The following is a 25471-nucleotide window of genomic DNA, read 5'->3' as shown; positions in this document are numbered from 1 at the left end:
TGAGATAACAATTAGGATTTTTTTAAAGAGCCATTGTCTATAATAATATACCAACGAGTCATTGGGGTATTTGTTGAGATTTTAAGGTGCCAATGCCAGCAACATATGCAAATTGATTTGAAGCATTGGGTAGATAGGAATATTAAAGGATATATAAGATCCAATTCGACACTAGATGTTGGGAACGGGTCTATTAGAGATGTAGACTCTATTAGATATGTAAATAAATCCACGAGTCTTGGTAGCTAATATTATCACTGATGAGACAAATTTTTTTTAATTTAAAGAATCTTGAGTGTTACCAAGATCCCTTTAAGACTTCCAATTTTGATGAGACATCGAAAATCTCTACAAAACTTGCATTTGGAATGACGATGATTGACAAAGTCTACTCATTGTACTCATAGAGGTAATTGATGCGGTGCACACACCAAAAATCACCAAGAGTTGAGTCATCGAAGCCCGGGGGGGGGGGGGAAGATTTTATAACAAATTGGTGATGCTATCAATATGATCATGTGACTTATCTTTTTCTAGAATTCTTCAAAAATGAAATAGAGAAATAAATATTGATAAACTATTTTTTTAAAAAAAAAGTTCTCATCCTACCATTGAAACACTAACCTTAATATATTTTCCCTCTAACATTTTGGAACTCCCGCCTTCTCTTCTTTTCCCCTTTTTTCATTCAGCAACATAGAAGGCCGTACTCTGTGAGCTGAGTGGAGGTGCATAGATTCCATGATAGAGAAAGAAAATATGTCATAGATTGCAGCATCGGTCACCATCACTAAGCTCCATTCTAGGTACAATATTTTTGCAATGTCTTATAAGCTTCTTTCATGCATTACCTTTTTTTAATATAGTATGGCTATGGTCATTAGCTGATTCATCGTCTTTCGCCTGTTCTCCTCCTGTGTGGCACTCCAAATTCTCTATTTCCACGCAGCAGTTGTTGGTACGGCTACTTCTGCCCCGCAAACAATGACTATATTTGTGCTCTGGTTTACTTCTATCATGCTCCCAGTCTTGATTGTATCCCCCAGTCTCCTGATAAGCTTTTTGTCCCTCAAAGATTGTTAAGAGAAGAGCATGTATCCCCCAGTTCTTTTTGTTGTTGCCTGTCATTATATTGAGATGTTCGTACTAGACATTATAGAGCACGAAGGCCAAAAGACTCTTTAGGATGAAGAAAGAAAGCGATAAACGGGATGGGCCCTAGTCTGTGTCTTGCTGGCAAGGGGCACTCTCCTAGAAAGAGAAGATGTCCGGTGCCGCAAAAGATGGATGAGCAGGTATGGGAGAGGATGAAGTTATTGCAGATGGAGGTGCGGGTAATTGCTTCACATCTCGATCGGGATGCTTGTGGCCATAAATGGAAGCGTTTAAGATGGCATTGATTCCATGGACAGCCATTCTGTCGGTCATGAATATGTCCCGATGGGAGAGACGCACATCGTCCACTGTAAAATTGGCCTCTGAGTTGTTTGTTATGAGCAAGGTTTGGCCTGCCAGAAGCATTTTTATAGGTCTCAACTTCTGCTATGGGGTGTCCTGCACTACTTTCTTGTGCTTGTACAGACACTGGTGCAGAGCATCCCTGGTGCAGAGATGAAAGCAGTGGTAGAGAAGAAGCCAGCTCGCAATAAATGAAGGGGCTACCATTCTGTGTATAACAATACACCCTTCATGGCCTTAGGTAGACTCCCCCGACTACTGTAGCCTTGCCCATTCTCTCTATCACTCACTTGGTTTCATCCAGCTTGTCTTCTCTATGAATCGTTTATATTCCTGTTTTGCATCTGCCCTTTAACTAAACACAAACGTAAAGGCATTCTTGAGATGCCGGATATGTCCTCAAGATCAGTCCATCACAATACTGCTAAATATGCTGTTGCTCATATTTGAATGCGTAGGCCTCGGCTCTGCATTTATGAGAGGGTAATCTAGCTAAGTCTAGCAATTGCATGCTGTACACAAGGAGTAGGCAACATATGGATCTTTGGGTTGGGTTAGTAGCTGTAGATGACAACAAAACAAGGTAAGACTGCCCTTGGATTGAAGACCAGCAGCTCCTCCAGATTACCATATTAGCATGCCTCCCCTGGAAAGGAATCATACCCACTCAGAGCCCCAGGGCCATCCTGGGAGCTTTCATGTGTCAATCTCTTCACACGGCCTGCAATCACCCGGCATACGAGCATTGCACACCTGCCATCCCTAATGGCACCACAGTCATAATCATCATCTGAGAAGAAAATTGAGTCATGGGCCTTGCCACTACTTCCAGTTGTGAAGATACCAGGCTGGCCCTTCATGGGGAATCCCGACCTTAGGACTTGGCACACACCACATGCATGTAATGGATGTGCACAAGTATGAAGAAGACCATGGCTTGGCAAATGAGCAGGACACAGTTGTGCTGTAGAAGCGCAGAAGCTCGTTGCCATCAACGTGGCATCAGGAATAATGTCTGGTTCTAGAGCTGATGAGCTTGCTGGCCTTGGCCTTCACCATGTCCCTGTATTCCTCGAACTTGGCTACAGTCTTTGAACTATTCAGGACCTTGAAGATCCGCTCCAGCTTGGCTCGTGGTATGTCTTTCCTTAACCAACTAGTCTGAAATATGATCTCCACAATACTTCTAACAGAGTCACCCTCCTTTAACTCTACAACTGCAGTGCAAGGAAAATACAGATATGGAAAACAATACGTTATCACCTTCATGAATCAATGTGATCCTCAGCAAATTTCTACAGTCTGATCTAAAATTGGAGTAGAGACTACAAATGATAGCCAGCTCCAAGAATGTCATCCAACAGCTCAAATATAATGCCAAAGAGACAATAGATAAACCCTGCTGACAAAAATTCTATGTTCTGAGGTTGCTCTGTAGCACCCAAAACGTTATTAAAGAAAATGCAGACTACTTCATTTGTACACCTTAATATAATTAAGGCCCAATTGGAACCCCTGTCCTTCCTGCACGACATGCAATTTGAAGTCCCAGTCTTCTGGCAACAGTACTACACTAACTACAGTGTGCATGAGAAGACATCATGCATGAGAGCATGATAGTTAGCCACGTGCCACATGCTTTAACGTAGGCCCCCCACTTAATTGAACAAGAAGGTTCCCCTTACTTATTACACTTAAGCTTATTCCCTATTTTCAAATAATAAGCTACCTATACGCTTAAGCATCCCCCTTGTTTGTGTACATCAAATACATGTATCAAAACTTCTTTCAAAATAAACAAAGTATGTTGCTCTAGAGCCCCACTTGGACTCTTCATCACAAGAAAGAGCAAACTTACACCTAGCTCCAAGCCATTAATCTTCCTCACTCTTCCTATCCTTTTGTTTTCCGTTATTTTTCCTCAACTTTCCAATCCCTTATTTTGGCCTCATACCCACTTATGTGCTCATCAACTAATGCCAATGTTTATAAAATTTGACCCCATCACTTTAAGGAAGTGTTTAGGAAAGATTACTTCTTTTTAATTGTTTTTAATTGTTTTTAAGGAAGTGTTTGGAAAGATTGCTTCTTTTTAATTATTTTTAATTGTTTTTAAGGAAGTGTTTGGGAAATATTGCTTCTTTTTAATTATTTTTAATTGTTTTTAAGGAAGTGTTTGAGAATAACAAACTAGTATAGACTATGATATCAACTTCAAAGTATGGGTTTAAATGTAACTCTATTGCTAAACTAGTATAGACTATGATATTAACTGCGCAACTAAAATATGTTATTAACATAAACTATGTTATGGGCCGTTTTTTTGCAGTCTTGGAGTTTTAATTGTGGAGCTCATAATTTCATCAACCTTGGACTGAAGATTGAAGATACTCAAGTAAGGGACGTCTTCTTCTACAAGCACATTAAGAAAATGCACATGTAACTATAAGTGTGCACATAGTACTGAAGGTTGGCAATTAGTGAATCGTAGTACTTATTTTAGACACACTAAAAATGACATGCTTGGGATTACGCATTCTTCTCTAGAAAGATCACATCCTAGTGAACCAAGGGACTCAAATGTGCAACGAGATCATCTTGAGAATCGAAGGCACGAAGAATCATCTCTAATGCATGGTGAAACTAACATAGGTGAATTAAATAGACGACGTAGGTGGTGTGATTGCCTTGCATATTGTAATGGTGGGAGGAGTGTTGGTCCACAAACTTTTATTAGGCACCAGGAGTTGAAGGCCAAATATGATGCACTAAGTATGCAAATTGGTCTTACTCCTTCTAATGAAAGGCAACATGAACAAGGCAATGATCAAACTATCAATACTTCTATAAGTCCCTCCTTTAGTCATGACAACAACTCAATTGACCATGTTGAGTCTCCTCAAATAGATCCTTCTATAGACAATAACATATCTATTACTGGGCCATCATTATATCAACAAACTATACAAAAAATAATTGAGCTTCAAGCTCTTTGGGATGAGAGCCAAATATCAATTAGTGCACAAGAGAAGATGCTCCAATTATTGTTTATAGACATGGGCAATCCAAGGGCTAGGGCTCAAAGAGTTGAAGAGTGCAAGCCAAGTTTAAGTAAGCTATTAGTGCAACTACCTGATACATGGATGGAAACCTTGATGGAATGAGAGTCCTGACATCTTAGGATCAACTTGAATCTATGTATCATGGTCTTGGCATGGTCCAACCTGAGCGCTATAGGTTTTGCATGGGAAGTAAAAACAATGATCATGAAATTGAACTTCTTACACCTAGTAAAGAAGATTCTTATGCCAAAGATGTAGCCTTGTGTTCTTGCAAACAAAATATGCGAAAAAGAATACTAAAGCATGATTGTATTGAATGTTGTGAAAAGTGTAAAAAATGCAATAAACCAAGGAGAGAAATGTTAGCTATTGATTATTTACCTCTAAAGAAACAATTAGAGCTTTTAGTGCGATCGAGGACACTTTGTCATGATTTCTTAAGCATGTGGCATCATAAAACAAGATGGTTAGGGAAAGACATCCATATGCAACCAGAATTCATAAACGAGTTTTGGGATGGAACAAAGTGTCGTAAGTATCAAGATTTTTGGAATCCTGATGCTGAGTATGAGATGGTTGTTGCGTGCAACAACCCTACATGTGGGAAAGTATACACAACTTTTCCAAGGTCTTGTTTTTCAATAGTTCTAGAACAAGGTTTTGACCAAGAGATGCAAGAGTATAATTTTGTTTGTAAAAAATGTCGACATCTCAACAAATGTAAAAGGAAAATGTGTAGAGGTGATCCTCAGAACTTGGCACTTCTTTTACATTGGGATGGCTTCCAAGCCTCTCATACCACTCAAAGGGACTATGGTGTGGTTGAAATTAAGGTCCTTAATGGTGGGAAGGGCTCCATATTAGGCATTATTCCTGTTTTATTCATACCTTTTAGTTGCTCTAAATTTATTCGTAATACTCGATGTATTTCAAACTTTTTTAAGACCACTTATTAGTGAGCTACAAGACCTTTACATAAATGGTATGAAAGTGTCATACAACTACCCTCCTGTAGAAAAGATTTTTGAAATCCAATGGGACAATCAAACTTTTGTGTTGTTAGATTAATGCTAATGATGGTTACAAGGGATCATCCTCCACAATGCAAAATAGGATCCTTCAAAGATGGTGGGCAATTCTTTTGTCATAGAGACAAAGCCCAAGCTACTCTTGATACTAGTAATCCCTCATTCCAAGGACGTTACCTTTACGATGGTAGTCGATATCAAGCAAGATATCCTCCAACCCAACGGTCCATAGGTGAAATGATTGATGCCTTATCAAGTTCAAAGAGGGCATCCACACAAGCTGGAAAGGATGGAAAACTAAAGCTTGCAAGATTAGCTGCAGAGTCTATTCTATGGAAACTGTATGATTTGTATGGTTTTAACTTGTCAATAGACTTGGTATATGATGCGATGCATGTGTTATCTCTAAATATATTTCAAAAATACATATGAGTACTCAATGAGAGCCATGTCCAATGAAAAGAAAAAGATGATAGATTTTTGTTGTGAAAATGCTTATAAGCTCTCTCCACCCTCTATTCGTCATGGACAATGGCCTCATAATCTAAGTAAGTACAATGAAAGCTTTAAGGCCGAAGAGAACCAAAAGTTCATCCAATGAAACATATTTTAGGTATAGTTGATGAGATACCAAAGTCAAATTTTGACCTAGGCTTGTTGCTCATAGATATTGCACATGCCTTCTGTTATCGTGTTTCCGCAGCATAGAGGAGCAAAAAATGGAAAAAATGGAAAAAGCAAAAAAGGCGAAGGATAAAAGCAGAAAAAGGTGCCTTGACCGGGAGCCAGTCCTGAAAAATTCAAATGTTCGGGCACGACCCTCAGGAAGCTTCGGTGTCGGCCCGAGGCAACAAAAGAATTAAAATACAGAAGCGCCCCCCGAATCTTTGTAAAAGAGTGCCAGGCTCGCTCCTGTGGAAAGTGTACACATTAGTTGGGAATAGGATAAATTAGAATGGTGGGAAATGGGAAAAAGGGCCTAGGCTACGGCCGGCCATGTAAAAGAGGGAAAAGGGGATGACTGCCCAAAAAAGATTTAGGGCTTTGTATATAAAGTTGAAAAGTGAATGAGAAGCTCATTCTTTGGTGTGTGGCAAAAAGAGTCTTCTTCTTCCTCTCTTCTTCTCTCCTTCTTGCTTGTGTGTGCTCTTGAGAGAGGGAGTGTGAGAGTGTGAGGGAGTGAGTGTATGTGAGAGTGAGGGATCAAGAGGGTGAAGCTCTTCACCATCTCCTCTTCTCTTCTTCTCTTCTCTTCTATTCTCTTCTCTTCTCTTGCGCGCACGACTATGGAGGATGGAGCTTGGAGATGGAGGAGGCTTGAGGATGCTTGATCTAGCATCAAGAATCGTGGAGCTACTGGAGTGCAAGAGAGAGGAGGGTACTCAATCGGGCATCAAGGTAAGCTCACTACACTCGTAGGATCGAAGGCGCGTCGGCTAGGTGAGAGATAGCCATTAGAGCTCGCTTGGAACGCTTGAACAATAAGCGGTCCGTGGGTCTTGGCGGTTGAGCGAAAGCTCCCACATTTTGGTTCCGTGGCTGGGACAACGGATTCAAGCTTGAGCACTTGCGCGCCTCATATCGAGCATCGAAGTAGGGTACTCATCCCCGAAACGGAGCTTGAGATAGGTAGGAAGTTGGGTGTTTTTAATCTTCAAGACAAGTAAGTATTTTGGGATATTTTGGTTGTTTGATGATTGGAAAGCATGGAGGATCTATTTCAGTTTTTTGCCTTCGATCTTCGTTGCATTTAGTGTAGGTTAGAGTTAGGAAATCGAATCGGAAAAGGGTAGGGTTTACTGTTTTAAAACAGGGCAAAACAGGGAAAAAATCATGCAAAATGCGCAAAATGCTCGCCAATGAGGCCTAAGATCGACAAGAGAGTAATTGGGGGCGTCAACGTAGCATTTGGGAAGGCATATAAGAGCCAAGAGGCCAAAAGAGAGCTCATTTGTGCCATTTTAGTGAGAGAGAGAGAGAGAGAGCTAGAGAGCCCTAGCCGGTGTGATTTGATCCATCACCGACGCACTTACCGACCCGTTCAGGTATACAAACCTCTCCCTCTACTCCCCTAGATAGGATCTAGAAGTGCATGACCATGGCGCCGGCCTACATTGGGTGAAACGATCGAATTCGCATTTGCGTGGGTTATGTGCGTCCCATTCGGCCCGTTCGAGTGGCCTCTCCTGGGCCGAGTCCCAGAATCGGCCCTCGGCCCTTGTCACTCGGCCCACTTGGTCAAACCCTAGTCGGCCCTCAGCCCGTCCGAGGCAATTGTCCAAGTCAACCCACTCGACCGTCTGAGTCAAAGCTCTTTGCCACGTGGCACATCCGACCCTCGGTCCGTCCGAGTCTCAAATTCGGCACTCGGCCACACCTGGGATTCGGCCCTCGATCGGCCCGTCTGAATTACCCTATACGAGCCTGCCATTCGGCCCGTCCGAGTCAAATCCAAAAATTCGGCCCTCGATCCTATGCCTCGGCCCGTCCGAGTGATCGACTCGGACCCTGCAATTCGGACCAGTTGGTCCGAGTGCAACTTTTTGTCAAATCTGTCAGAAATTTGACCCGACCCAGCAAATACTCATTAGCGCAACTTGTCGAAACCCTTGAGAGACCCAAGGACTCGGACACAGCCGCTTAGCGGCTAGTAGTAGACAATTGAGAGACCCAAGGACTCGGACACGAGCCGCTGAACCGTAAAACCTGATTGACCGAAAGCGAACAAGGCAATATATAAGGAAACCCTAAACCCTGACTAAACGGCCAGAAAATGGACCTACAAGCCTATCAGGCCCGAAACGAGCGAAAGTGAGTAAGACGCCGGGGAATTGCTTGCGGCACTCACATTGAATTTTCGCACTTGAAGTACACTTAAGAAAGTTGAAAGCCTGACTGGGCGCAAGTGCATGAGAAACAACACACTCACCGAGTGACCATAAATTGAGGTTTGTATTCAATAATCAAAGGAACTCACTCAGATAAATCTCTTAAGGAACCCACTAGTAGGAGAAGACCCCAAGACTTAGATAGGTTCTTGAGTGCCCTACTAGTAGGACTTGGAGAAGACACGAAGACACGAAAAGCAACAATATAGAGGATTGGATGCTGCCGGAGCTGCTTGGATTGATTGGCAACCTCGTGGAGCTGGAAGCAGAAACAATGTCGGGATTAAGAGGCGAATGAGGAGAGGACCAATTAGACTTAGGAGAATTTCCAACCTCAATCCAGGAACTGGTCCACAACTACGATCTACTCACTAGGACCGTGATCCAGGGCAGACCTGTAGAGGAAGTGGTAGCAAACCTGGAGGAAGAGAGAAGAGCAATCAAGAGAGCGCTAGAAGGCATAATTGCCTACAACCATGAGCAAAGGGCTAGAAAGCTACAGCAAGACGTGGATATGTATGAGGCTAGACGAGGGCTAGACCTAGCTGGAGTGGCCAAATCTGGACTGAATGTAGAGAGGGAACGGGCAGTAGAGGCTGACATGACATTGAGCAAACTGGTAGCAAAGCGACTCTTGGACCACACGTCCGTTGAACAGAGCACTACTGTCCTAGCCACTGCGCTACTATCGGGATTGGGAGTCACGCAAGGGGCTAAAGGGCAGGCTAGAATCCCCATCATAGCAAAACAACTAGCTAGATATGAACCTGGCAGTGACCCATACAACTTCATGGAGCAGTTTGAGCAAGTATGTGAGGCAAACGGTCTTACTGACCCTGCACAGCAAGCTCAAGCTTTCGGCCTGTGCTTAGGCAATAAGAGGAGGACCTGGTATTCTAGTCTAGATGACGCATAACGTACGAACTTTGTTCCCTTAAGGGCCTCTTCATCAAGAGGTTTTCGGAGGCATGGTATTTGGATAACCTCATCATTAGGTTGATGAATATCAGTCAAAGGGAGAAGGAGGACATTAGGGATTATGTCACTCAGGTGCATAGCCTCTACAAGAGAATCCCTGCCAATGAGCGCCCTACCGAGAGGGAAGTGTCTACAGTGTTCATGAATGGGATTCGGAGTGAGGAGCTCTACAAGGCTTTGGCCAGTAACTCTACCTTGCAACGAGACATGCTAGCTAGAGTTTTCGAGGAGGCAATACACGTAGATGATCAACTCAGGGAGCGTAGCATGAGGACTACCAACCAAGAAAGTGCAAGCCAGAGGGACCTTGGGAGATCAACTACTTCGGGGGAAAAAGCTACTGCTAGTGTGCAGGATAAGGGAAAGAGTGTAGACCACGACTAGGGGATGGCAGAGATGAGAATGGAGATTGCACGGTTGCAAGAGCTCGTGAGGAAGCCTGTGAGATCTCATGTACAATGTATATACTGCGGCGGCAATCACCTCCCAGTTGAGTGCCAAGATCCTAGATCTTGGCCGTGCTCAAATTGCGGTAGATTCGGGCATGATGCAGTGCATTGCAGAATGCCGAGGAGATTCCCATATGTGCAGCAATACAACCCTCCATACTTAGGTAATAGGCCACCTAATTTCTTTGGGAGGGGAGCCCAGTTAGCTCTTCCAGCACCGACTGACTGAAGACCTCCCATGCCTAGGCTGGAGATGAACCCAACTGGTATACCCAAACCACCAGGGCCTTTTGTAACCCACCCGTATAGAGATGCTCCTGTTCACTTTGTGGAGGAGCCTAATGAGGAGGAAACATATGTCAACCCGTACATATCCTATGACGAGGAGGGCAACCCAGTCCTGATGGACTATCGGCTAGTGTCGGTGATGGCTTTAGGAAGAGGAAGAGGCAGAGGCTTTGGAGGGCCCAGCCAGGATCCAGTCACATGCTAGACTTGCGGCCACCCAGGCCACATTTCATCACGCTGCCCAGAACGAGAACAAGCTAACAAGGACAAAGCGGATCTCCGATGCACAGAGTGTGGAACTGAAGACCTCCCATGCCTAGGCTGGAGATGAACCCAACTGGTATACCCAAACCACCAGGGCCTTTTGTAACCCACCCGTATAGAGATGCTCCTGTTCACTTTGTGGAGGAGCCTAATGAGGAGGAAACATATGTCAACCCGTACATATCCTATGACGAGGAGGGCAACCCAGTCCTGATGGACTATCGGCTAGTGTCGGTGATGGCTTTAGGAAGAGGAAGAGGCAGAGGCTTTGGAGGGCCCAGCCAAGATCCAGTCACATGCTAGACTTGCGGCCACCCAGGCCACATTTCATCACGCTGCCCAGAACGAGAACAAGCTAACAAGGACAAAGCGGATCTCCGATGCACAGAGTGTGGAATCACACATCTGTTTCCGGACTGTCCTAGGCGGAAGCCATCAACCAGCTCTGCCAACATGCCATCGGTGCCTTTGGGGCTCTTTGGAGTAGAAACCTTTGGTAGTGAGGATACGCCCATCCCACTACAGGCTATGACGCGAGCTCAAACAAAATAGGCAGGTATCTCCTTGCCAGTGCCAAGTAACCTTGACGCAACCTCAATAGGAAAGAAAAGCCGGAGGAGACGGAAAAAGAGAACCAATGCAAAGATAACTCTTAAAACAGAGGAAGCGACTACGTTAGTAACGGGAAAGAAGGTCACAGACGCAGAGGCGGAGACCTCAGCTCCTAAGACAGTCGAGCTAGGGAGTGCCAAGGTAGGGGAATATCCCCACCCCAAACGGCATAGCTAAGGTCAAGGAGTGGGTCAAGGACGCCCAAAAGCACCTCAAGGATGCTGAATCCATATTAGAAGATCCTATTGACGATTTCTCCAGCGTGAGCTCACTAGTCTCACCTTCAAAACCACAAGCTGCGAGCATACCTACACCATTGGGAGCAACTCAACAGCAAGGCCAGGGGGAAACTTGCCAGGGTAGACAGAACGCATGGCCTAGAAATGCTAGCCTCAGGGGAAGACGAGAGCCCAGTAGCCTCCTCACAACCTTGTTGTCTACTCGAGTAACTCTAAGCTTGGAAGATCTACTTAGGCAAAATCATTCCTTGTGGCAGGAGTTAAAAGACTTGATGGAGGGACACATAGGACTTGCGGGTACTGATCCGCAAGATCATGATGCAGTTACATAGATCCCAAGTCTAACTCTACACTCAAATCTTAAATCTTTGCACATCAATGCTTTTTGGGAAGGCACTGAAATGCACGCAGTTTTGCCCGTCCTAGCCTTAGGAGATATGACGCGAAAAGGAAATGTAGACACAGGCGCAGGTGTTAGCATACTAAACCATGCAGTCTTAGAGGCATGGGAAAACCCTCCTGTAGAGACTGCCAGGTTTAACGTCACGTTAGCAAATGGAATGAAGGTAAGACCATTCGGGGTCTTAAAGAATTGGCCAGTAAAGATTGTCGGTGTGCAATTTTCAGTAAACTTCATTGTCATGAAGGGAGTGGATTATGACATACTATTAGGCCGACCTTGGATGAGGAATGCGCGTGTCATTGAGGACTCGGGCAATGGTTTGATTTTTCTGGGGAACAGAACTAGTGTAGTAAGGGTAGAGATGGACACTTGGAAGATGACCCCTGTTGACCTAGATGCCATCTCATCTATGCTAAAAGGAAATACTCAACCGACCAAACCCTATGGATCACTCACTAAATATATTCCTTGTCCTGAGGATGAGAAGGATTGGATGCACGTTTTGGCAACCATTGACCTACCATTCTCGGATGAGGAAGAATTATATCGGCAGGCTACTAAAGCCGCAACCATCCAATTGAGGAGCCACTTGTGCCACTCTACACGATGGCAGGAAGCTCACTCAACCCAGGCAAACCAGCCTCATTCCATATCCCCAGCAACAAACTAGAGCTTCAGGAAATCGTAGAGTATCTAACCAATAAACTAAAAGGAAACCTGGCTGCTAACTTAAAACCTCTACGTGATCTACTAGCTAAGCTAGAATGGAAATGGACCAAGGTTCACAACCTGAATTTGTTATATAACTGGGCTTTAGTTATTGATGACACGGAGACTGGAGAGGAAAGCTTAGGTGATGATGAGCAGTCAGAAGGACAGGACTCTGATGATGAGGAGTATGAGGACTGTCTCTCTACGGGAGAGGAGAGTGAAGACGAGATAGATACAATAGAGTATGACATGGAAGGAAAAGCGATATAACAAATCAGGGCAGACTCGAGGCCTAGGAGAGGAAGGACCAGTCAGAACGAAAACGGAGTCATGCGAATGGAGTGTGACAGATCCTGGCTAGAACGCATAGGAGCCGTGGATTATGAGCAAGCCGGAGTAGCACAACCATGGGTAATCCCAGTGCTCAAGATGGATGCACCTAATTGAACTACGACCCCCTGGGGAAACACCTTCCTCAAGTGAGGGATGCGAGTTTAACTCAGAGTCAGAAGTCAACACTAAGAGTGATCCCAAGATACCACAACCTTCTAAGGTCAAACACACCAAGGGAGACTTGCCAGTCCACTTGAGGCGCAGGAGGCTAAAAGAGGAGGCCAGGAAGCAAGCAAGGGACTCAGAAGCAGAAAGGAAAAAGAAACCGCAGGGTCTACCCAAACGGTTTACAAAATTTAAAAAGGGTGACAGAGTGGTGATTTTGCTAGGTGCAAAAAGACAAGGCCAAACTAGTGAACCAATCGAGGGACCCGCCAAAGTCAAGGAAGTTAACTTGGTTGGGGAAGGTGAAAAGCCAAGACCTGTGTTCATTGTAGATGACTTGACCGAGGATGAGGAGACCAAACTTGTTGCACTCTTGCAAGAGTACATTGACGTATTTGCCTGGACATTAGATGAACTTAAGGGAGTCGACCCTAGGGTTGTGACTCATAATATCCCAATGGCCCCTGATGCAGTGCCAACGAAACAACGACCTTACCCCATGAATCCCAAACACGCCCATGCAGTAAAAGAGGAGATTGATAAACTCATGAGGGTAGGATTCATATATGAGATCGAGCACACGGACTGGGTATCACCTATTGTGATTGTCATGAAGAAAAATGGAAAAATCCGAGTGTGCATGAACTACAAGAAAGTGAATGCCGCTACGAAGAGGGATAACTATCCTTTACCTTACACCAAGCACATGCTTAAGAGGATAGCAGGTAAAGGAGCCTACAGTTTTCTGGATGGTTTCTCGGGCTATAATCAAGTGCAAGTGTACCCCGACGACAGGCACAAGACTGCCTTTGCCATGGAATGGGGTGTATTCGCCTACATTGTCATGCCTTTTGGGCTAATGAACGCACCTGCAACTTTTCAACGCTTAATGTGCACTATCTTTAAGGACATGCTTAGGCGCGAATTGGAAGTGTTTGTAGACGACTTATGCTTACACTCTAGTTGGGCCGAACACTTAGAGAAATTGAGAGCTATCTTTGAAAGGTGTAGGGTGTACCACCTCTCGTTGAACCCCTTAAAGTGCCAGTTTTGGGTGAAACACGGATGCATCTTAGGGCACGTAGTGTCAAGGAACGGCATTTCCACTGACTTTTCTAAAGTCAGAGTCATTGTTGACTTACCACCACTCGATAACTACAAGGGAGTTCAGTGCTTCTTAGGACACACCGGATATTATCGACGCTTTGTACTAAATTACGCACTAATTGCTAGACCATTGTACAAGCTATTAATAGTGTTCGAGTGGATTGAGGAATGCCAGCACGCATATGAGGCGTTGAAAAAGGCTCTTACGACTGCACCAATCTTACGAGCCCCAGACTGGAACATAAGGTTTCATGTATACATAGACGTCTCTAAGTTCGCTATTGGAGTCGTGCTATACCAGCCTGGTGAACATAACTTAGATTACCCGGTCAGTTTTGCCAGTAGGCAGCTCACAGAGACCGAGATGAACTATTCCACAACAGAAAGGAAGGGGTTGGCCATGGTATTTGCGGTAAAGAAATTTAGGCATTACCTATTCGCCACTCCCTTTGTCTTCTTTGTTGACCATCAAGCCTTGCTATATCTTGTGAACAAGCCTTGCGCTACAGGACGCATAGCTATAGCTAGATGGTTACTCCTTCTACTGGAGTTTGACTTCTCTGTGGTTGTACGCAAAGGAAAGCAGCACTACATGGCTGACCACATGTCCCGCATACCCACAGGAGAAGCCGTTGGACAAGGTATACCTAACGATTTACCGGATGCTCATCTCTTTAACTTGTCTAGTGAGAGAGATTTATTTAAAGCTAATCTGACGCCGTATTGGGCCAATGACATAGTGCAAGTGCTAGAAAATGGACTACTTGAGCGACCCATTGAGAAGGCCAGGCTGAGAAGACTTATCCTAAAAATTCAGCCATACCAATTGATAACCGGCCAACTCTACAGGTTGGGACAAGACAGTTCATTGCGTAGATGCATATGTGAGCATGAGATGCATGATGCATTGAAAGAAACACATGGCGGAATCGCTGGAGGACACTTTAGCGGGGACACAACAGCCCGAAAGGTGCTACAATCCCAACTATGGTGGCCCACCCTTTTCTGCGATGCAACTAAATTCATAAAGCATTGTGTTGAGTGCCAAAGGACCAAAGTGCCGGTGTGGAAAGACAAGATGGAGTTGACCACTGTCATAGCCCGACAACCCTTTGAAAAATGGGGCATCGATTTTATTGAACCTATCAGTCCTACGACACAATATTCCCAAGCTCGCTACATCATAGTGGCAACCGATTATCTAACGAAGTGGATAGAGGCACGAGCCACGAGGAAGAATGATGCTAGAACCACTGCAAAGTTCTTGTGGGAGCAGGTCATTTCACGATTTGGCTATCCAATCAAACTTGTAAGCAACTAAGGCACGCACTTCATTAATGAGGTGATTTCCCACTTGCTCTCTACCTTCCTAATAATTCATCGGAAGTCCTCTCCCTATTACCCTCAGGCTAATGGCCAAGCAGAATCCACGAATAAAATCTTAGTCAACGTGCTTACAAAGGTCGTGTCTACTTCAAGAAGTGAATGGGACAACAAGCTAATGGCGGCCTTGTGGGCCTATCGCACAGCTTATAAAACAGCTGTAGAATAGACGCCTTTTAGGCTGACGTATGGAACTGAAGCCATTTTACCCTTACAATTCTTCATCCCTAGCTTAAGGCTAGCAGTCCATGAGCGTTGGGAGGGAAGAGAGGCTTGGACTAATCGCTTAGTGGAGCTAGAGTGCCTAACAGAGACCCGACTCCTCGCCACTCACTCTCTGATTTGTGAGAAGGCTCGACGAAAGATGTGGCTTGACAAGCATATCAAACAGCGATACTTTGAACAAGGGGACCTTGTTCTGCTATACTCTATAAAAGGACATAAACAGAAGATGAAGTTTCGGGGGCTAGGGCCTTTCAGAGTACGCATGATTGGTAGAGGAGGGAATGTTGAGTTAGAGACACTTGAAGGTGAAGGAATAGGCTTTTTTAATGGTAGCCGCATAAAGAAGTACTATCCTCCTTCCCATCCATTACATGAACCACCCATGCTAGAACCCCCAATAAACGTCTGCATGGCTACTATAACCGACCTTACAGATCAGGACGAAGAAGCAGTGGCATCAGCGTACCTATGAATCACAGTCGTAGCAGGAGCGACGTATTCTTTCGATGCCTTGATTGATGAAGGTGCCGACTACAACATCTTGATGCATGACCATTGGACACGCATTGGTCAACCGAAACTACAGCCCACTAATGCCAAACTCACCCCGTTTGGGGGTACTGCTTATTCACTCCTAGGGAAGTGCAAGGTAGTCGTTTCCATCGAGTCTGAAAGTTTACCAGCTTTCTTCCATGTGTCGCTTGACACTAAAGGAGCCAGTAATGTGTCACTATTGGGTCATACTTTCAAGAAGCAAACGAACTGTAATGTGGATTACAACCTAAACCGCATTCATCTTGCTATAGGCAATGTGCGTATAGTGATGACTTTTAGCAAGGGCTGTCCTGATTCCTCCACCATTACAAAGCCACCAGTAGAAACCCCTACGACCATGCTCCAGCCCGAATCTAAACAGAGGAAAACTACGGCCTCATGCCAGGCTCTCGACCCTAGGCCCAAATGCACCAAGAGTGCTCACAAGGCCAAGGAGTCCAAGCTTATATGGGTGCCAAAACGGCAAAGACCACATCCGGGTAGACCACCCAAACGTGATCCTAAATGCCAAGATAATCAGCCATCATGGCCTAAGAGGCAGTCTAAACGCTATCGACGTAGACACACAACCATGCTGCGATGGATCCCCAAAGATCTCTTGCAAGCACAAGGATACTACGAGGGCAATCCCTGGATTTGGGTGCCTAAAAATGGCCAGTTAAAAAGCTCATCTACAAGCAATCTCACCCCAGTGAGGGAGGCTTGCACATGTGGTGCCCAGGGCATAGTCAGTAAACCATCGCCAGCTGTGGCTAGTAAGCCCCAGCTCATCTATCGACCAAAGAAAACGTCACAAGACTTAAACTTACCTAATCCAGAGAACTTAAAAACCCCTATGACTACTCACTCAGAACCCAGCACAACTCCCATGCCCCTAGAGCTTCCTACAGCACCTCAAAGTGCTTCGGAGTGCAAAGTCCAACCTGTGACACCAATGATGGAGTCACCACTATCCAGTCTAGTTGCACCATCCCCACCAGTAGGTCTTAAATCTTCCTACGCAATACAACCTTTCCTCTCCTTGGCTAAAGACCTCGCCGCGACTTCTGGGGATGACTTAATAACCTGCATCAAGATGTTGGACAAAACTTTTACTACATTTCCTAGAAGTTATGAGAGGCTAGACCTAGGTCTTCTTGACAAAACACTTGCTTCGGATGTTCATGCATTACCATGCACTTGGGAAGAATACGAACTTATGACCACAAATTTCCCACAATTGCTGCCGAACTGATAGCAAATGACGAAATCTCAAAGGAGCAAGCTGCCCTCAGAAGACTAATCACTTCCTATTGTAAGCCTCCTCGATCTGTTCCTGAACACGAGTTGCAAGAGCTCACGCAGATGGCAAGCTCGCCTTCCACGTTCTTGCAGCAGTGGTTTGCTCTGAGAATCCAATGGGAGAAAAAAGGTTGCCGGATAATGACCAATGCTGAGCAATGCAGGGTAGTTAAAACCATCGAATATGACCCTACTTATGTGGCACCTATCTCGTTTAGGGTTTTGGCCATCACCCGCAACCAGCATTTAGACGACCATGTGCTCGCTCACCCCTACATTGACCAATTCCTCACCGAAGAGGAATTACATGTTGCCAGCCGCCTTAATACTAGAGATCTCTTTCACGATGTCTTGACCTACATCTCCCAAGTCTCCATCCAACTGTCTGCTCTTGATTGTCATACTCAACTGGAATACAATCCAAAATTCTACACGTGGCTTCTTCACACATAACTCCTACCCCAACAGGCCCAAATCCCCTCACCTTTTAGCCCCCAATCCTAGGAAGGATTCTTTTCTAAGCCGGAAGGGGAGGGGGTATGTGGGTATGTGGTGAAGGTGAAAGGAATCAGATAGGAAATGAATAAAAAAGGGGTACAGTAAAGTGAAGGTAATGAAAAGCGTAAGCATATAGTATGAAAAAATGGCTTTCTAAAAAATTATGAAAAAAATGGCTTTCTAAAAAATTCATTCAAGAGTTTTTATTCTCACATAAATAGCAAAGTGATATGTGGAAAATGCTAACGAAAGTTATGAATTATGGCAGGAGCAGAAAATGTCGCAGCAAGACCGTGCCCATCGACTCCTATTCACAGACGAGGAAAGGGAGCAGTATCGCATCCATCTAGAGAACCACGCCTTCGGTCAGCTCAAGTTCCGAACCATCCACAACATCGAAGTCGTGGTGGCCAAGGAGGAAGTAGCCAGGAGGGTAGTGGAACAATGCAACCTTACAAAGTATATTGAAAAATTCTCACAGGAGCCGGATCACCTAAAATGCGTAGAATTCCTCAGAACATACAACCCGGACCAAGAAGGTGGCATTGTAACGGTGGGCCAAGGAGAGGGTGCAAAGCAGGTGCAAGTCCGGTTGGATCCAGCCTTGGTGGAAAAGGCTTTGGGATTGGTACCAAGGACAGAAAGGAGACAAAAAATGGATGTTCATGCCTTGTTGAAAATGAAGAAGGAAGAGGTGCTCACGAACGATGGCATAAGCATCCAGGACATCCCTGACACAGAAGCCAGGTTGCAGGCTAAGTTGGTGCACGTGCTCTTCTCTAGCCAACGTTACAATTCCTTAATGCATCGAATTAGCATGCCAGTGCTGGAGAATGTAGTAGCCCACATCCTAGACGAGGTAGATTGGAATGGTTACGTGCGGAAAACGATTGATCAAGTGGCCAAAGCGCTAGCCCTAGGAAGTGCACCAACAGGAGGAGAATCTCCGGCTTCTAAAGTTACGGAAAGGAAGAAAGCCTCCTCCAAGGCCTCCTTCATCGGGTATACGGAGGAGTCTTGACTGCACTCATCCAAGAGGCAGTAAAGGAAGCACAGGAGGAGGAGGAGGGAGAATGAGAAACGCCGGAGAGGTCGCCTCCTCGCCAGGACAAAGACAGGTCCATCGACAGAACGGAAACAGAAGAAGAAGGGGAGGGACAGACTAGCAAAAAGACAATCAGGACAACGAAGAAGAAGGCGACGCAGAGGAAGAAGAAGAATGACGAAGGCAGGAAGAAGGAAAGGGAAGACTTGGAAAGGGCGAAGAAGGAATCCCTGAAAGAAGCAAAGGAGAGAGAGAGAACAAAGAGACAAGAGGAGGAGAGGGAAAAAGAGGAGTTACAGAAAGCAAAGGAGGCGTCAAAACAAGAAGCAGAAGAGGAGAAAAGGAGGGAAAAAGAACAGAAAGGGAAAAAGAAGGAGCAGAGAAAAAGGGAGGAGGAAAGGAAGAGAAAAGCGGATGAGAAAGAGGAGGAGCTACGAAGAAAGCAGGAAGAGGACCTTGTGGAGACCACCCGCCGGTCCATTGAACAACAGTGCCGAGCAGATGAACTAAGGAACCTGAGCCCGTGCAGAGAAGAAGAGCCAGGGTCTAGCACACAGGTGCCAAAGTTTGTGCCACCTCCAGTCCCTGAAGGTAAGGGCAAGGCCCCGCTCCATCCGATCCCTACCCTCTTGGTGCCTTCCACGGAACTCACCACCATCACCCCCAGCATCCCGACTAGTGCAGATGTATCAAACTTCGTGGCGTGGATGCAGTATTTCATCAACAAGGAGATGGGCTAGGGGCAGAGTACGGAGACCACGGCCACAGGACAGAAGAGGCCAGCCACGAATGCGGAGTCTAGGCAAGAGCCCAAAAAGCAAAAAGTCGAAGCCTCAACCTCGCCCATTCACACAACGATGACGCCATCAGCTAATTACGATGAATACGTCGCCAAGCTGCTCTCCCAATTGGAGAGAGCGAAGGAGGAATGCAAGATAGCCGTGGTGGCTGAGTTGGCAGCCGAGAAGGAAACAATGACCGCCTTCCAGCTGGATAAGACAAGAATGATAGCCTTGCAGCAGCGGGAGATTGCAGATCTGAGACAAGAACTGAAGGCTAGGGATAAGAGGGAGGAACACTGGAGGCAGCTACTTGAAAACGAGACTCAAGAGTTAGTAAACATGCAAAGAGAGCACAAGCTCCTAATAGTGCAGTACCAGGAGCTTTCTGCGCAATCTGCTCAGATTGATGCACTCGTGACAGAGCTGAATGCCAGGGACAAAGAAAGAAAACGAGGCATGGAGGAGCAGCAGGAGGAACTCAAGCGCCTGATAGATCAGCTGACCTCTGAAAGAGGAGAACAAGAGAGGCTAGTCAGGGAACTAGAGGACTATGAGCAGAAAATCATGATGCTGACTTTAAGATAGGGAGAGGGCTTGGAAGTAATGAACAAAAGGACAGAGGAGTGGGCTGCGCACAACGAAAAGAGGGTGAAGACACTGGCGCGGTGCCTTGCTCTCTAACAGAAAATGAGAAAATCATCGCGGAGAGCAAGGTGGAGGCAGCCCAAGTGGCCTTCAGCACTCAACAGAAGGCCTTCCTCGACACCATCCTAGACGCCATGCACGCAGCGCAAGGAGAGCCACTGGAGGAAATGCAAAGAAAGCTCGGCATGGCAAGAAGAGCCCTACACACTAGACTGGAGATGCCACCATTGCCTGCGGAGGTTAGGCTGAGTTTGGATGAACAGTGAAAATACCTAATGCTGGCCGGCCTAACCCCCCAGGAGATAGACGCCCTCGGATTCGAGGAAGAAGCAGCACACGCAGAACGGCAGGGGGAAGAAGCAGAGCTGAAAATCGATGTGAATCGATTCAGGGAAGACGTAGTCCCACAACCCCCCTCGCCGCAGGCCCAAGACCCGCCACAAGGGGACCCAGCTGCAGAAAGAGAAGCCATCTCTAAAGAAAGACGCAAAAAGCTGGTGGAGGAGGCCAGACAAAAACTGAGAGCCAAGCCAGCCGTGCTACCATCCGCACCTCTCCCTCCGTGCCCAGATGATCTTCCCGCAGGATTCCACGCAGAACTGGTGGTGTGGGAGGTACATGAACTAGGAAAGGATCCATTCCCCTTCAGTTTCCTCCTACCCAACAGTCTGCGGAGGGTCCTGCCGCTCAAAGTGATGGATGAGGTAATCGCGGTCGGTGGCCGGTTGGGAAAAAAATGGCTGGAAGAGCGGGAAAAGACCCCAACCTCTTAGGGCACAGAAGCGGCCGACTACTGGCAAGATAAGGTTTTTGAAATCCCCCACACTGTACAAAACTACAAGAGCCAACCCTTGTGGAGGAGGCGAGTATGCGACATAAGCATGCTCGCCTGGATGGCATTTTGTAATACCCTGCCATTCGAGCGGAACGACCCTACCTACATGGCGTACCCTTGAAGGGTAGGGGTAGATTTTGATGCCACCCTCCATGGGCGGTATGACTTTCCCATTATTTATAACTCCACTGTAGTATCCTTTGAGCATGCTCTTCATTTTACCGCAGAAAGCCTAGACGAGTCTATGATGCGCTTCCTTGCGGACTTCTCCTCATGTCCTGACCCCACTTTTATAACCACTTGTAATTATCTTAGGTTACTTAGGCTACTTCTTAAGCAGGACCCGACTCCACAAGAGCGCAGCCTGCCTCCCCTATTCTTTGACCCTAACGCTATAGATAACTGCGCCATGGCTCGTCTCATGATGAGGGCTAGTCTCCTTCCCTCTTTTTGCCTAGCCCTCCTAGAAGACATGAACGACAGCCAATTCACTAGATGCAACCACCCCTTCCTCTCCACCACCTCCCTTCATGTACGCATGAATCTGAAAGATTACATGCAAAGTCGCCAGTTTTTGAGCAAGTCTATCCGACCCCCTTCTCCTCCTCATTCTGATCAAGACAATTAGGCCTATGTATCATTTCAAAAGAAGAAGAAGAAGAAGAAGAAGCACCACAGTCACTGCACCTAGGGTTCTCCCTAGCCCCCTCCCCCATTTCATGCTTAGGGCACATCAAGGGCAGGACTTTCAGACTTGTCACCCTAAGACTCGCACCGCACCTCCAACGAAGCATGAATTGGGTCCTCAAGTGTGGGACGTTACCAAGGGCTTACCCAAGGTTAGACCCATCTCCCAGTTCCACTGCCACGAGCACCACATAGTACACGGCGAGCAGACACACCCCTTAGGGAGTGCACAACTTTTCTTGCAGGTTATGTTCGACTCTCAAGAAATGGCTACTCGTAGAAGAAGATCACCCACGGCACCCTTTAATGACCCAAACTTCTTTTCATGCGCCGGCCTCCAACCATCTGCCTGCTTGATGGCCACCATGATCGAACCAAGTCAAGGTAGAACTGCCATTGGCATAGATCTTGGAACCTCATCATCCAAAGATCCATGCCCAACCCCTCAAGATCCACGGATTGCTTATTGATTTCACAAGCCTGAAGATCTTCAACTCAAAACTGAAGACTTTCAACTCAAAGACAAGGATCTTCAATCAAAGCCAGGGGTTTTCAAGACAAACAATGTTCGGGGGGTTTCTCCAGAATAAATCCCTCCAATACCATCCTCCTAAGGGATTTCTTATTGCTTCAAGCGTTTCTGATACTCAAAAGACGACTGGCTACATAAGGGGCGCCACAATAGTGTGAAAGATACAGAGTATCTTCATGGAGCCTAAAGCATGCCAGAATCTTTCCTGGTCATCGTCCCCAACCTCCATCACCTATCATTCCCCCAACCACCCACCTACATGTTCCGCCTAGCAGCCGACCTAACTAGCTACTACGTCCCACTGCAATGCCATGGGACTGGCACTTGGCTAGGAGGGGGGTAATGTTACCGTGTTTCCGTAGCACAGAGGAGTGAAAAATGGAAAAAATGGAAATAGCAAAAAAGGTGCAGGATAAAAGTAGAAAAAGGCGCCTTGATCGGAAGCTAGTCCCTGAAAAATTCAAATGTTCAGGCACGACCCTTAGGAAGCTTCGGTGTCAGCCTGAGGCAACAAAAGAATTAAAATGCGAAAGTGCCCCCCGAATCTTTGTAAAAGAGTTCCAGGCTCGCTCCTATGCAAAGTGTAAGCATTAGTTGGGAATAGGATAAATTAGAATGGTGGGAAATGGGAAAAAGGGCCTAGGCTACGACCGGCCATGTAAAAGAGGGAAAAGGGGATGATCGCCCAAAAAGGATTTAGGGCTTTGTATATAAAGTTGAAAAGTGAATGAGAAGCTCATTCTTTGGTGTGTGGCAAAAAGAGTCTTCTTCTTCCTCTCTTCTTCTCTCCTTATTGCTTGTGTGTGCTCTTGAGAGAGGGAGTATGAGAGTGTGAGGGAGTGAGTGTGTGTGAGAGTGAGGGATCAAGAGGGTGAAGCTCTTCATCATCTCCTCTTCTCTTCTTCTCTTCTCTTCTCTTCTCTTCTCTTCTCTTCTCTTCTCTTCTCTTGTGCGCGCGGCTATGGAGGATGGAGCTTGGAGATGGAGGAGGCTTGAGGATGCTTGAGCTAGCATTAAGAATCGTGGAGCTACCGGAGTGCAAGAGAGAGGAGGATAGTCAATCCGGCATCAAGGTAAGCTCACTACACTCGTAGGATCGAAGGCGCGTCGGCTAGGTGAGAGATAGCTATTAGAGCTCGCTTGGAACGCTTGAACAATAAGCGGTCGGTGGGTCTTGGCGGTTGAGCGAAAGCTCCCACACCTTCTATAGTTATAGTCGATGTATTGGTTGGTCAAAAGAATGTTTAGGTGTTGTACGTACTTTGTTTTCTGCTTGAAGAGTTCGAAAGGAATAATCCTTTGGTGCTACTTCTTCTCCCTTAAAACACGTTGCGGGAAATGGAGAACTACTAGATGACATATTGAGACATGGATCGCATGATGTGTATTGGTGTTGTGACTTTGAGCGAATGGTAGCATTATATATAGCGGTAAAGACTAATAATCGCTTTAACAAAATATCTTATGTAAATTATTATAAGAGGACATTCTTCACTTCAATATTTAAGTTATTAGAAATGGAAGTAGATGGGCTTTTGCCACATGAAAGAATGCTTATCCAAGTACATGCCTGTCTTGTTTTACTTAATGGTTATGCTTTCACTGATTACCAGACACCATGTTGTTATTCATTTCATGAGAATGGCATTGTGGAGGTTTCTTCAATTGAGAAGGCAAAGGAGATATGGAAACTTTTTGAAAGAGATGATTCCCAATATCCTTGTAACATAATGATGTGTGAAAAATGCATTTTAATCACAAAAAAGAGAAGAGAACGTAGGCCCCTTTCATCGAAAGAACAAAAATATATTGTGCAATTTCGTGGTCTTCAAGAGAATACATTAGTAGGACATCTAGTTACCACATATAGAAGAATTCTTTATAATGGAGAAATATACAAGATCGCAGATGACGTCGTGGTAAAATTTGACACTTTTTGTAATACCTTAGAAAGTATAGGTCATTGGAAAGCAAGACTCACTAAATTTTTTTCCATTCAATGGGATGGAGAGTATTACACCTTTTTTAGTGGAGAATATTACAAGCAATGCGTAACTGTAAAAGAAAATGAAGAATGCTTACTTATAGATCCAATCATGGGAATGAGTGTACTACAAACTCAACGACTTCCATTTACATGGGATTACATAAGACCATTGAGTTCTTTATTGCATAAGTTTGTTCCTTTACCTTTACATAATAGACTTGTTGCATATGAGGTAAAAGATCTAATTCAAAGAACAAGATTATTACAAATAGGGGCAGTTGGTTGTATACCTCCTTGGTTGGAAAAATATGATATTGTGTTGGCAAGAAAACATGATGATATGGATGGGGAGTACATTCATGCAATGATAAGAGAGGTAAATTATGAAGAAAAAATGTGCCAATTGTCATGGTTGAAGTGTGATCATAATAGAAGTACATGGAGAATTGATATTGATGAAGATATTTGGAGGGATTGAAACTTGTGTTGCATGGTAATGTCAAACTTTGAAGTTACAAAGAGAAGGAGAGTAACATTATCAATTGGAGAGTCTATAGATGTTCCAATAGTGTGGAGATCACGTGATGTAACTTGACTGCTTTAGAGAGAGTGCGTGTGTGTGTTGCATTCTTGGAGATCCAAATGGGTGCTAGTAGCATTGGTCATAATGGACATCATTATCTGATCGCCATCCCATTGTGTATATCATAATGCTTTATCTATGGGTGTTTGTATATTAGGACGGTATCTCATGGATATAGCTCATGTTGTGTCTCATGTATAGGTAGTTGGACCTTTGTGTGTATGTGTGCATGTGTGCATGTGTGATTATTAAAAAATGAGAAAATTTCTTGTTTGAAGAAGATTAATGTATGGATATAATCTCTTGTTTGAGGAATACTAGCATATAAAGTTGTAAATTTGATTTTAGCTTGTATCTTGTTTGATTTTAGCTTACCTCATGGTTTGTATAGTTGTATATTGTATCCTTTTTATATGATTGATTGATTCTTTATTGGTTGAATGTTAAC

General features: G+C 45.1%; 1 pseudogene; it reads right to left on the bottom strand.

Annotated features, from left to right (window-relative positions):
- Positions 1–2012: 2012 nt before the first annotated feature.
- On the bottom strand, positions 2013–2727 carry LOC148011353 (uncharacterized; annotated as a pseudogene).
- Between the last annotated feature and the right edge of the window lie 22744 nt (positions 2728–25471).

This window comes from Lygodium microphyllum, chromosome 28 (assembly GCF_053477565.2).
Source record: "Lygodium microphyllum isolate KBCC chromosome 28, Lygodium_microphyllum_v1.1.10, whole genome shotgun sequence".
Taxonomy (NCBI): Eukaryota; Viridiplantae; Streptophyta; class Polypodiopsida; order Schizaeales; family Lygodiaceae; genus Lygodium; species Lygodium microphyllum.
The sequence above is the reverse complement of the archived record's forward strand: the minus strand, read 5'-3'. Positions and strand labels throughout refer to the sequence as shown.